Raw genomic sequence first — 15018 nt, forward strand, 5'->3', positions numbered from 1 at the left:
TTTTATAAAAAAATATTTAAGAATATTTCTTAAAAATATTTAGTACTAAATTAAATAAATGGATATAAATTAGAAAAAATTTTGGATTATTTTAGTTAAATATCTTTAGAAATTGTAATGAAAAATTTTTAAATAACAAAGTATGTGTAGTTACAATACAATGTACTGGGGGCAGTGATTGTATTGTGATATGTGTAGTTTATATTTTGGAAGAAAAGTAAGGAGAAAGAAATATTCAAATTCGTGGGCAGTCGTTATTGGCGGAAGGACAGAATCAGCGTCTACATGAACAGGGGGAGGAACAGTTTACATCCATTTTTTTGAGGGGGGTAGGGGGCAGACGGCTTTAATGAGGTTGGGAAATTTAAAAAAAAAAAAAATTTTTTTTTTTGGGGGGGGGGGGGGGTTATCCATTAAATGAGATAGGACAAAATTAATTGCTATAAAAATTGATACCTTTATTATAGACCTATTATAATAAAATTCATTAATCAAATCTTTATATTGCAAACAATCATAGACATTATTTTCCAAATAAAACTTTCTGCTATCCTTTCAAATATAATTTAAAGGTTTAGACATTTTCAGCAAGCTCATAATGCTATAATAATGAATTCGTTGTAAAAAAATATTATCTAAAAAATAATTCTTTTATCACAAAATGTCGATAGTTGGTAGTAAAGATAAAATAATTTAAGTTATTCTTTTTAAATTTTCTGAAAGAATATCATTATAATTAAAAGGTGAAATTAAAAATAAGGAAACATCGCCGCCGTAGGTGGCGGGGGCTTTTTGGGGGGTGAGAGTGGGGAAGGTTAGGCATAGGTTTTTGAAGGGAGTTTGCATCCAGTTAAAACTCTGTCATGTAGACGCTGGACATAATGGAGAGGATGCGTGAAGTTAGCCTCCCGATATTGCACTTTTTATTTTAAATTTTTGAAACGTTATTTGTACCAATTTGTCCGTTTCAAACTTTGTACTATTACCGTTTACCAGCTATTAACCCTTAAAAATATGGTGACCAAAATAAAAAAACACTCAAAATTTATTATTTTAAAAATTTTTTAATGCACAGCGATAGAAGAATCTTTTTCTCTTCCTAATGATGCTTCAAAATAATTTTTATCTCCATTATTTATTTCCGAAATTTATAGATTTTATAATTTAATAAATAATTAAAAATGCCGTTAGATATTGATATAAGAGATTATTATGTTCTCTATTTTTTATGATTTTTCAAAATACTCCTATAATATATAATTGGCTATAAAGTATTAGGTAAAATTCCACTTTTACAGGCGTATTTGACAGTTATATAATATATTACAATTAATATTTTAATAAATAATATTAATAAATGCTTTTGATAATAAATATAAGTAACAATTTGCAGCCATCTATTTATTTAAAAATATTAAAAATTAAACATCTTATTCATCCCTATCCCACAATGGATGTAATAAATTAAACATCTTTTCTTCTCTTTTTTTACGTGTTTTTAGGAAAGCTTTTTTTTTCTTATTTGAAAAATAGTTTCGAGTTAATTTATAATACGAGTATATTTTTCATATTATTACAAACTACTATTATTTTAAGATATCATATACCAACTCTAGGTGGTGCGACAATATTATATAAAATCTTTATTGCTTTCATCATATCACTATGGTTAAAATGTTTCATTTCTAACCGTCCTTGGCGTGTAAATAACTTAATGCTTCAATATATTTTACATAACTTCTTCTAAAGATTTTTAGTGTTTTTGTTTTATCAATTTATCTAACATAATAAATTCTAATATGAGTTAACATCGTGAGTGTCATGGCTATTACTGCAAATTAATCATCATTTATTATTTATGTGACAATGTAAGTTAAAAATATTACTACAGCTGCTGAGAGCATATGATTGCATTTTTAATAGTAAACTGTGAAGTTGTTTATATATTTTTAAAAGAAAATAATCTTTTAGAAATTTAATATCCCACAATAATTTTCACGATTACTTATCTAGCTTCCATTATATTATCTTTGAGGAAGCTATGATTAAGATTGGTCGTTTATAATCTCTTCTTCAGGAATTGTTGATTTGGTATGCTAGTTTATTTTGTATGCATAATATAATAAATGACAAAATATGAAATTCATAATAATTATTAAGAGTTAGCAAATTTTAAAAAAGTATAATATATTAATGTAAAAGCGGGCCAAACGCCCGCAAATTATGTAATATGGGGGGCTTTGTTCCCATAAAATTTTTTTAGTTGAGCCCCCTGAGATTGTAAAGGTTAGCTGTTAAATAGTACTTTTCAAATATTTTTTTTTTAAATCTGGACTGTGCAAATGGCACCTCTGCAGGTCTCTAAAATTATATGCCGAATATATCCATAGCTGTAGCATAGGGGCCCCTCAAAAATTTGAAGAGTCCCCTGAATAATTATTTTCAAAATATTACATTGAAATTCAAAAAATGTATCAAACTATTTAAAATAATCATACCCACTTGCCTTTTAATTATTTATAACCCTTAAGTGTGGCTATGTAGACCCCAATTATTTTAAAAATATTATTACTTAAAAATTCCGATATTTCTGCCTGAATCTTTTTAGTAGCTTAACATTTTTAAATAAAGTATGTGTACAAAATTAATTTTATTTTTTCAGTAGTTGAAGACTTATAAAGGGTTTTTGGAGCTTGGGTTCACATAGATCCCACCTGGTCATCCGTATAACTTTTTTTTGGCATTGATATATTAAGCATAAATAAACACTTTTTTAAAATAATTTATATTATTTAAAACTCATATTCATTAATTATTTTTATAAAAGTCTTTAATGGAGGCTTACAACTAAGATTTATTTATAAAAATATTACTATGATTCCGTTTCTAAGACTTGTTTCTTATTTTAGTTAATTCCTGATTACCTCGGTCCAATTATCATAAACCTAAATTTCCTTTACAATTATTAAGATATATTCCTGAAATTAAATAATTTAATCCCTTGCTGTAAAAGGACATGCCATATCATTTCAACCCAAATAAAATGTAAGATTACTATTACAGCGCACACAGTACACAATTTATATAATTAATTTTTTTATGTTCATGGTGACGTTGTTTAAATCAAAGCCTCAAACCGGAATTAACCGTATAATGAACCAAATATAATACCTAATAATATATATCATATAGCTGCCGAATCGAATTTTTATTCACTTATTAACAAAATAATATCAATCGGAATGTTTGAAACGACAGAAAGTGTCGTGTGTTCCAAGGTTATAATAAACTTTACAAAACTGATATTTTATCTTTTTCTATTGAACATATAGCTCATATATCTAATTTAGAATTAATGGATATTCGTCCTATCCTTAGAGAGAGGGCTATGTAATGCAAAAAATTTTTCAAATATTTCATGCAAATGTATATTATCTTCTACTTTACTCTTAATCGATATAATATATTACTAGAAATTACATTAAAAACAAGGCAATACCCTTTAATTGATCTAAAGACAATATCTAATTGTTTAAAAATTGATCAAATTATTTAAGCCCTTAGAAATGTAATCTTATGAAGGCAATGAGCAAAATCATTGGCGTACGCAGCGGGGGGGGGGACAAATCCCCTCCCCCAAAGCCAAAATGCAGATGCCGGACATATTTTTCAAAAATATTATTTTTTATATATTATTATAATTATTCATATCTATTTCTTTTTAAATTTTTATATTATTACCTTTTTCATTTACTAATTTACTTTATCAATTAATTTCATTTTCAAGTTTTCCTTGTGGCGTAATATTTATCTATTATTTTTAAATTTCCCGGTATTATAATTTTCAAATTTCTAGTCATGGATATTAGACTTTTTTTTAAAACGCTGAAGGTGAAAATCATGCCAAAAAGCAAAAAATTATAGTATGATAATTTAATAAACAAACGCTGTGAACTGATGATTTCCTCAAAAGAATCAATTCAAAAGGGGGATATGATTCCCATTTCATCAATAATTGATAAAAATAGGGTTAAAATTGCAAAAGAAAATAGAGGCAAGATAAAACTAACTATTGAGGCTATTTTATATTGTGGCTTGCAAGGCCTAGCACTTCGTGGCTACAAGGATTCAGGAAGCTTAAATTTTAATAATAATGATAACGAAGGTAATTTCCATGGACTTTTAAAATTTAAAGCATTAGGAGATCCTGTATTAATGGAGAGCCTCATTAGTACCAATAAAAATGCTACTTATCTCAGCCCTAGGATATAAAATGAGATAATTGATATTTGCAACAATATCATTTTAGAAAAATTGATTGTTGAAATCAATCTGCCCCATGCTTCTCAATTTTGGCAGATGAGACCACGGACATTGCTGGCATTGAGCAGATGTCGTTGTGTGCGCGATATGTAGATACTCATAAAAACATTATCAAGGAAATGTTTCTCCAATTTATTCCTGTTTCAAGCATGACTGGGTCTGCTTTAGCTGATGTAATATTTGTGAATCTTAAAAAATTAAAAGTAATAATTAATCTTATTGTATAATTATTTTAAAAAATATAGCTAAATATAAATATGATACGTGGGCAAGGGTATGGTGGAGCACGTGCAATGAGTGGACAATTCAATGCGCTTCAGGCATCAACAGCTATATATGTCCACTGTGCTGCCCATTCACTCAACTTAGCAATATAGGATTCATGTTCTTTAGCATTGATATCAAATTGCTTAGGTTTTTAATTATTAAATTAAATTTTTTATATTTATATCAGGTAAAATTTCTAGCATCTATGAGATGTTTAGATACGCCAAGCGTCAAAATATTTTGAACAGAATTATATCTGAAACTCCTTGCCCATCAAGGAGAAAAAAATTGCAAAAAGCTTGTCTAACAAGATGGAGTCTTCGACATCAAGCAGTAACAGCTTTTATCGAGTTAGAAGAGCAGATTATTAATGCTCTTATAGAAATATCACAATGTCTGAAAAAGATATTTCTTCAGAAGCAAGCAAGTTACTGGATTCAATACTTATACCAAAATAATTTTTAGCATTAGAATGTATTAAAAATTATTTAATTATACAACTATTTAATGTAATACTTTTCAAAAACCTGATATTGATTTGATTGAGATGATGAGAATAGCAGAGACAATTTTATTAGAACTGCTAATGCTGATGAGGAATTTCATATTTTATATGTTAATGTTGAATCAAAAGCAGAGCTATACGAGTTTAATATTTGTCTCCCTCGACTTACAGTAAGGCAAACTTATCGTCCAAATATTAATATAGGGTCAATAGAAGAATATTATAAAATAAATGTCTTTATACCTTTTGGATACATTTATAACCCAAGTAAATGAAAGGTTTTTAATTTATCAAGAAACACTTATCAATCTGCAGATATTACTTCCGCAAAAGCCCTCTGAACCTTTTTCAGATGGTGATAGAAAAAAAAATAAAATATTTGGAAGATTTTTATCATGAAGACATTAATGTATCTCATGATGCTTTATTAGCTGAATGCCAACTATGGTATAAAAGATTAACTATGGTTAATATAGTCCCAAAAAATGCTATGATGCTTTGCATCATTTCAAACATCTTTTAGATTATTTTCCAAATATATTAGCAACTCTTCCCATTAGTACTGCAACTAATGAGAGAACATTCTCTTCTTTAAGAAGATTAAAAACGTACCTAAGAAGTACAACTTCTGAAAGTAGGTTGAATGGTCTGGCCCTTTTGAATATTCATAGGCATTTGACGCCAAACACGGATGAGATAATTGAAAAATTAGCTCCCTCCCAACGAAGATTGGATTTTACATTATAAAAATATAATGTTTCTATAATATTTTTTGTGCTATCATTTTTTAATGTCTTATATATTTTTCTTTTACATAAAAAATATAATTATTCATATTTCCAACATTTAAATTTTTTATACTTTATATATAAATTTTAAAAGCTCAAAAAAATTTAAATTTCTATTATGGATTATTTATTTTATAGTCATCATATCCTGGTTATATCCACTTAATATTTTATAATTCAGATTTATTTAAAGTATTTATATGCCGCCGGTTATATTCTTTTAATATTTTTTAAATCAAATTTATTTTTATATATCGGTTTATATATTTAATTTTTTATAATTCATATTAATTTAAATTTGTATATTAGAAATAGTTATTAGTCCTAATAAATTTATGCTTGATATTTTTAAATAACAATAATTTTATTTAAAAAATTTTAATTATCCCCCCCCCCCCACACCAAATTCCTGCGTACGCTACTGAGCAAAATGATCCTAATATTTTAGGTCATTATATTGCTTATTGCTTACGTCTCAATAATGTATGGAAGTTATTAATAATTTAAAAGTTAAAAAATATTTTAATATACCAAAAAAAATTCGACCACATATATATATATATATACACACACACTAATTGATATCAATTCGTTTTTATATGAATATCTATTCTCAATTTAAATTTTATATTATTTTGGTTATTGCCACTTTCGGAGGGGGAGGAGGTATATTATTATTATTATTTTTTTTTATGTTATATTTTTTTTAAATTAATATATTAATTTTTTATTTAAGATATTATAAAAAAGTTTTTTCTACAAATTTTTATTTTAGATATTTTAAAAAAGTTTTTTCTACAAATTTTTATTTAAAATATTTTAAAAAGTTTTTTCTACAAAATTTTGTATTAGGGGTAAGATATAGGAATTCTTAATCCCGCGGCGTTTATATATGGGGGAGGGAGGGGAGTAGGAGAATTTTGCCTACAAATTTAATTTTTTATTTAAGATATTTTAAAATAGTTTTTTCTATTATTTAAGATATTTTAAAATAGTTTTTTCTATTATTTAAGATATTTTAAAAAAGTTTTTTCTACAAAATATTGTTTTAGGGGTAAAATATAGGAATTCTTATTTCCGCATAGTTTATATATGGAGAGGGAGGGGGAGGATTTTTACAAATTTAATTTTTATTTAATGGTAATAAATTGTTTATCTTACATATAATCGGTTAGACAAATTATTTCCACTATCGGATAAATCATTCGCAAAATTTTGTTGATCCATATGACAAATCGATCCACACCCAAAAAGTCGAAATGCTGTGGCGGAATCTAAAAGCAAACTATAAGACATGGGATCGGGATAATATTCATGAATATCATATTGAATATAGATATTTTCGAAAATATCGATTATTAAATCGTTTTGATATTTTTATTCATTTTATTAATGATTGTATAAATTTTAATAATATATATCAATTTAATGAATAAAATTGTGTCATTTAATACTGTATTTCGTGTATAGATTTTAATAATATATTTAATTGCGTCATTTAATACAAAGTTAAAAAAAATCACCTAAACTTCAAAGGTGGGGTTTATTATTTATTTCCAGAAACAAGTTATTTTAATTTCCCTAAAGTTGCTTAAATTTTATTTATTTATGAGATCTTCCTTTATTTATAGTTAAAAAAATTTTAAATGCAAAGTTTCATCTACCAAATACCCCCTTTAAAAACTTTGTAGGCATTTAGTAATTTTCCTCTAAATATTTTTTTATTTATGGGATCTTCCTTTAATTATAGTCCAAAAAATTTAAAATGCAATATTTGATCTGCCAAAAATTTTGTAGAAAAAACTATTTTAAAATATGTTAAATAAATAATTAAATTTGTAGGCAAAATTCTCCTACCCCCCTCCCTCCCCCCATATATAAACGCTGCGGAATTAAGAATTCCTATATTTTACCCCTAATAAATTTTGTAGAAAAAACTTGCGGAATTAAGAATTCCTATATTTTACTCCTAATACAAAATTTTGTAGAAAAACTTTTTTTAAAATATCTTAAATAAAAATTTGTAGAAAAAAACTTTTTTAAAATATCTTAAATAAAAATATGTAGAAATATCTTTTTTATATTATCTTTAAAAAAAATAATAAAATAAAAAAAAATAATATACCATCCGAAAGTGGCAATAAACTTTTCTAGCTAAATAAAAAAAAAGAAGTTATATAATCATTTGGATTTGACATGTTTGCAATATAATTAGGTATCGCGTCATTACAGAGAAACCATTAAAGAGAAAACAATTATAGAGAAACTTTTACAGAGAAAACAATTATAGAGAATGTCTATTATAGATAATTATTTTATAATGTTTACAGAGAATTTTTTATAGAGAAAACAATTATAGAGAATGTCATTTATAGAGAATGTCATTTATAGAGAATGTCATTTATAGAGAATATCATTTATAGAGAATGTCATTTATAGAGAATGTCTATTATAGATAATTATTTTATAATGTTTACAGAGAATTTTTTATAGAGAAAACAATTATAGAGAATGTCATTTATAGAGAATGTCATTTATAGAGAATGTCATTTATAGAGAATGTCATTTATAGAGAATATCATTTATAGAGAATGTCATTTATAGAGAATGTCATTTATAGAGAATGTCATTTATAGAGAATGTCATTTATAGAGAATGTCATTTATAGAGAATGTCATTTATAGAGAATGTCATTTATAGAGAATGTCATTTATAGAGAATGTCATTTATAGAGAATGTCATTTATAGAGAATGTCATTTATAGAGAATGTCATTTATAGAGAATGTCATTTATAGAGAATGTCATTTATAGAGAATGTCATTTATAGAGAATGTCTTATATAGAAAATGATTTTATAGAGAATGATTTTATAGAGAATGATTTTATAGAGAATAATTTTATAGAGAATGATTTTACAGAGAATGATTTTATAGAGAATAATTTTATAGAGAATAATTTTATAGAGAATAATTTTATAGAGAATGATTTTGCAGAGAATGATTTTATAGAGAATTATTTTATAAAAAATGTACTTTATAGAGAATTATTTTATAAATAATTTTATTTAAAGAATATGATTATTTTATAAAAAAATGTTATATATAGTCATAGAAAAAAAAGTTACAGTATTTAACATAATTTTAAATATTAGAATTACCTTGTATAAGGGAGGTTTTTCGATTATGATGAATTAATGGTAGAATAAAATTTTGACATGATTTGTAAGGAATTTTACGAAATTTATTTTAAAGATAAGTACAAAATAAAATAGTGTTGTTAAAAGTTACTTTGGCAATGTAATGTAACTAGTTAAGTTAGTAGTTAAATTTGGGAAAATATAACAAGTTACAGTTAATAGTTTTCTTTTTTTAAATATAACTAGCCACTAGTTACAATTATTTTTAGTGGATAGTTGATTCAGGGCTAGCCGGATCGATTAAATTACGTTAAATCGAATATATTTATATTAATATAAATTCATTGGAAGATTTAAATCATATAGTAAAAGAATGTAAAGAATGCAAAAAAAATTTACTATTATTTAATTATAATTATTGGAATTTATATATAAATTAAGTAACCAGTTACTTTTGCACGGATGCCTGTTTCATATGTCTCAATGCATATGGCGCACGGTTCAAAAAATATTTTTAAGCGTTGGGATTAATATTACAAAAAATTTTACCCATTTTTCCAATGTTTTTAGATTTAGACCATATATTTTGGAATATTTTGGAAAATCATAAAATAAAGAGAGCATAATAATCTCCTATATCAATATCTAGCGGCATTTTTAATTATTTATCAAGTTACAAAATCATCAATTTTCCAAAATAAATAATAAAGATAAAAAATTTTTTGAAGGCATCATTAGAAAGAGAAAAAGATTCCCTATCGTTGTACATTAAGAAATTTGCAAAAAAATAAATTTTGAGTGTTTTTTTATTCTGGGCGCCATATTTTAAGGGTCAATAGCTGGTAAACGGTAATGTTACAAATCAAGTTTGAAACGGTACATCCCGTTTTAAAAATTTGAAAATCAAAATTGCAATATCGGGTAACTAACTTCACGTTATAATATAAAGTTCAAAATTTGATTTCCGAAAAAAATAATTGAGATAAAAATTAATATGATGCATCATAAGAAAGAGAAAAGGATTCTCTATCGTTGTACCTTAATAAATTTTTTAAAGAAATAAATTTTGAGTATTTTTTATTTTGGACGCCATATTTTTAACTGTCAATATCTGGTAAACGGTAATGGTACAAATCGGGTTTGTAACGGTACAAATCAGTCCAACTGATAAACCATTGAAAATCCAAAATTGGGAGGCCAACTTCACGGACCTCAATCATTTATGTGAAATCTTTTATAGTGTTTTTTTTATCATTTTTGTAAATTTTCTATTTATTTTATTACAAAAGGTAGTTTTTTTAAATAATTATTTTTTAAAACATTTATATTAAATTTCTTTTATGTTATTTTATATAATTTTTTAATAATACTATTTTAACGTGATAATTGTCATATTCATTATTTTTTAAGATTTTTGAAATTTTTGACACAAAAGGGCAAAAATATAATTTATATTGTAAAGATGTTAAATTAAAAATTCAATGAAGATGTTCCTTGGAAAAATGACAATTATCATAATCGTTATATAAGTATTGTTAACATGTTTAAATAAAACTTAAGTGTAGATGTATCCTAGATAAGTTACAATTGTCATAATCGTTATTTTTAAAATTGTATGAATATTTTTGACGAAAATGGGTAAAAATATAGATTGTAAACATGTTAAAATAAAATTTCATTAAGAAGTATCATAGAAAAGTGATAATAGTCATAATCGTTATTTTTAAAATTTTTTGACGTAAAGGAGCAAAAATAAGTATTGTTAATATGTTTAAACTTCACTGAAGATGTACCCTAGATAAGTGACAATTGTCATAATCGTTATTTTTAAAGTTTTTGGAGTTTTTAGACGCAAATGGGTAAAAATATAGATTGTAAACATGTTAAATAAAAATTTCATGAAGATGTAACACGGCAAAGTGATAATTGTCATTATCGTTATATTTAAAGTTTTTTAAATTTTTTTGATGCAAATGGGTAAAACATAGATTGTAAACATGTAAAATTAAAATTTCATGAAGATATAGTATAGAAAAGTGACAATTATCATAATCGTTTAAAGTTATTTGAATTTTTTTGATGCAAATGGGAAAAATATAAATTGCTAATATGTTAAAATAAAATTTCAGTGAAGATGTATCATAGACAAGTAACAATTGTCATAATTGTTGTTTTTAAAGTTTTTTGAATTTTTTGACGTAAATGGGAAAATTATACATTGTAAACAAGTTAAATTAAAATTTCATGAAGATGTACCATAGAAAAGTTAAAATTGTCAAATAGTAATTTTTAAAGTTTTCCGGTATTTTTTTGAGAAATCAATCAAAAAAAGATATTTTTTAAAATTTTATCGAAATAATTCAGAAAAATGCCAATTATCACAATCTTCGCTCTTTAACTTCTTATATTTTTTGAGAAATGTGTTGGTACCATTTGTCGAAACAAAAAACAAATGTAATTTTCTAGTACCATAGAGTAACGTAAAAAGTAACGTCGTTACCTTTTTTGAAGAAAAGAAACGCCATTCTTTACCTTCTTCTAGAGGTAACGAGTAATGGTAACGCGTTTCTCTTTAAATTTTTTCTTAAAAAATATTTAAAAAAGAAAAACATATTTTATTGTACAATAAAATTACCTTAATTTCTTTTTTAATAAAAATAATTTAAGCCGAGTTTTTAATTCATATCAATCACCATTCCTTCATTTTTATTTTAAACTCATTGTTAAATTTTCAGTCGAATGTTAATCTAATTAATATTCAATTAAAATTCAAAGTAAATGTTAATAATAATATTATTATTCTATTTCATCATTTATTTTAAGAATATTATGTCCATAGTATTTACTTCAGATGAAGATTATTTAACCCTTCCCTGGCCCCAATTTGTAACATATTTTACACCAATAAAGAAAATTAAGGGTGCAAAGTCTACACTTTGTAAATGTAAAAAGCATATGAAGGTAAAAAGATGAATTAATATATTTTAATTTTAAACACTACTTTATTAGTAGAATATTAAATCATGGGTATTATAAAATAACCATTAAATTAAGTTTTCTTTCATAATATTTTGAAAAGCTTAATCATGAAATTAAAATATAATCAATTAAATTATACTATAGTATAGGGCTGGGAACAAAGATTAACAAAATATTGATATTGGGTTTAAACAATATCTTTTATTTCTTTTAGTATTGCTATTGGTTTACTTCAAATTGGTAATAAATTTAAAGAATAAAATAGTTATTTTTAAAAAAACCTTGTTTAAATAAATATATATGGAATAAAACTATGAAGCAATATTGTTTTAGAGAACTGAACCTAAATATTTTTCCTGATTCCTTTTTAAATGGTAATCCTGAAAAAGATAGAAAAATTATCTTTGACAATCATAATTTCTATTTTTAATGTTTTCCTTGACAGCTTAGTGAGAGATTAAAAAATGCAATTAAATTTTTAAAAGATTTATCTTCAAAGCGAAATTATTTTTTATAAAAAATTCAGGAATTAATAATATTTTAATTACAAAATTATAGACTGTATATTCCTCAAAAATGAAAGAGATTAATGAATGTTAATAGTAATAAAAAACTAAAGCCAATCAACTCACACTCATTGAGGTGCAGAATCCGCCTACATCAAAGATAAAAATAGCACGATCAGCTGTTGATGTTGATGAATCAGTTTTTAATTTTGTAATTAAAGAACTACAACCATTTTCAATTGTAGAAAGCACTGCATTTATTAATATTATCAAAGAATTGCAGCCAACTAAAAATGTGATGTCTAGGCCTACCCTCGTATTCAAAATTAACAAAGCATATGACACGATGGCAAAGAAATTAGGAGATTTATTGTGCATAAAAATTGTCTGTATAACTGTGGATTCGTGGTCAGCTTATCGTCGGTATATAAATTCTTATTTAGGGATGGCGGTAAAATCTACACCCAGATACTCTTGAAAATCAGCCAGCTTAGTAAAAGGCTAAACCAAAAACACATATTTGATTTTCTAGCAATAATTTTTGAAATTTTCACCACATATAAGATACAAAATAAAGTGACCTAATGAACAATGCTAGAAATTATATACAAGCTTTCTAGTAAAAAAATTATAATATATTTATTAAATATTTATAAGAGTATATGAACAAGGGAAGGAATTGGGAGATGAAATAGTTGCTCAGCCATTATTTGATCTATTTGAAAATCAAAATACATGATAGTATTGTATACTTACCTCATCATTCCTGACTTTAAATCTCATTGCAAGTGGTGACAGTAACCAATTTTAAAACCATTTCAAAAATTAGATTTTCATAGTGTAAGCTATTGTGGAATAAACATGGGCAATCTTCAAATTGTGCAGCGGAAGATATCTGATTAAACTGGTTATAACAAGATGGAACTCTTTTTATAACTCCGTTAAATTAATTGATAGTCTTATTAAGGAGAATTGAAAATTTGACGAATCTTGTGATAAATCTGAATTAGAGAGATTTTTAGATAACGACAAGTTGTTCATGGATGAAAAATTATTATTTTAGCTAAATCTTAATCGGGGGCTATTTAACAACACTACTGAAATGTATTCCAGAATGTTTAGAATACCTACCCTATAAATTTCAGACAATTTTGTCATGAACCTTTAAACTTAATATTATTTATGTTGGTTTTTGCATAGTTTTACATAAATTACAAAGTTTAACTGTAAGATTGGTATTCTAAACATGCTGAAATACATTTATGGTAAAATCAGATTTTTAAATTTAAAAAAACGCACTCAAAAAGCGATTTAAAGTTGAAAAATAACACATTGCCGCTAACATATACACATCATTGGATGAGGTATTAGTTATTTTATTCTTTAAAAATAAAGGCCAATAGTTGAAAAAATAACACATTACCGCTAACATATACACATCATTGGATGAGGTATTAGTTATTTTATTCTTTAAAAATAAAGGCCAATCTAGTAATAATTTATTCTCCTGCCAATATAATAAAAAAATTATAGGTAATTTATTTTATTGTTCAAAAATATTTTTTATTTTGATAATATTATTAGTTTGGAAGTGTAGTAGGTCATATAAAATATATTCTAAAATGCAACTGCCACTGTAGATCGTAAGTATTAGTAAGTTAAATGAAGTAATGGAGACTAGAGATCTCACGGAATGCCCGTGCCAGGGTCGGTTCGGACATTGAAATTTTTTCCTCGGGCTCGGGTCTTGCTGTAAGATGTACCCGACCCGATATATATTTATTAATACAAATATCCTTAATAATACAAATATTTTTGTTTCAGCAAAATGTCAATCAGAATAACACGTCTTTTTAATATGTTCATTATTATATTTTTAGAAATTATTTCTCTATATAACAATTTAATCATCTTTTTTCTATGTCAATCATGCAAATAATTTTATATAATCACAAATTCGATGGTATTTTAACTTTACTTTTTATATTTAAACTGAATAAAATATATGTTTCAAGGACCCGAACCGTTATTTATAATGGTTCAGTTTGGTTACGGTTCAATATGTAAAAAATTATATTAAATTTACAAAGGTTCGGTTCGGTTCAGCTAATTATAAAGGTTCATAATAATTCATTACGGTTAGAAATATTTTTTTTATTTAAGCAACACCATCGTCTAATTTATTTTTATAAGCATCTATGAATTATTTATAAAAAAAATATATAAAATTCAAAATAACTCATTTTTAAATATATTATAAGTAATATATTTTCTCATTTAAATGGATTCATATTTGTTTGTTGTGACGATAACACAAATTTTAGGTCCGAAAAGCCCTTTCTACAGAAACTTGTGTTGCGGGAACCATCAGTACTATAAGAGCAAGTTTATATAATTCTGGACATTCAAATTTTTTTGATTCCTAAAATATAAAAAAAATTATTATATCGGTTCGGTTACGGTTCTGATATTTATAACGGTTTAACGGTTCGTTACGGTTCAATCCGGGTCTC

The sequence above is a fragment of the Gordionus sp. m RMFG-2023 genome, chromosome 2 (genome assembly GCF_954871325.1).
Source record: "Gordionus sp. m RMFG-2023 chromosome 2, tfGorSpeb1-WG-v2, whole genome shotgun sequence".
Lineage (NCBI taxonomy): Eukaryota > Metazoa > Nematomorpha > Gordioida > Chordodea > Parachordodidae > Gordionus > Gordionus sp. m RMFG-2023.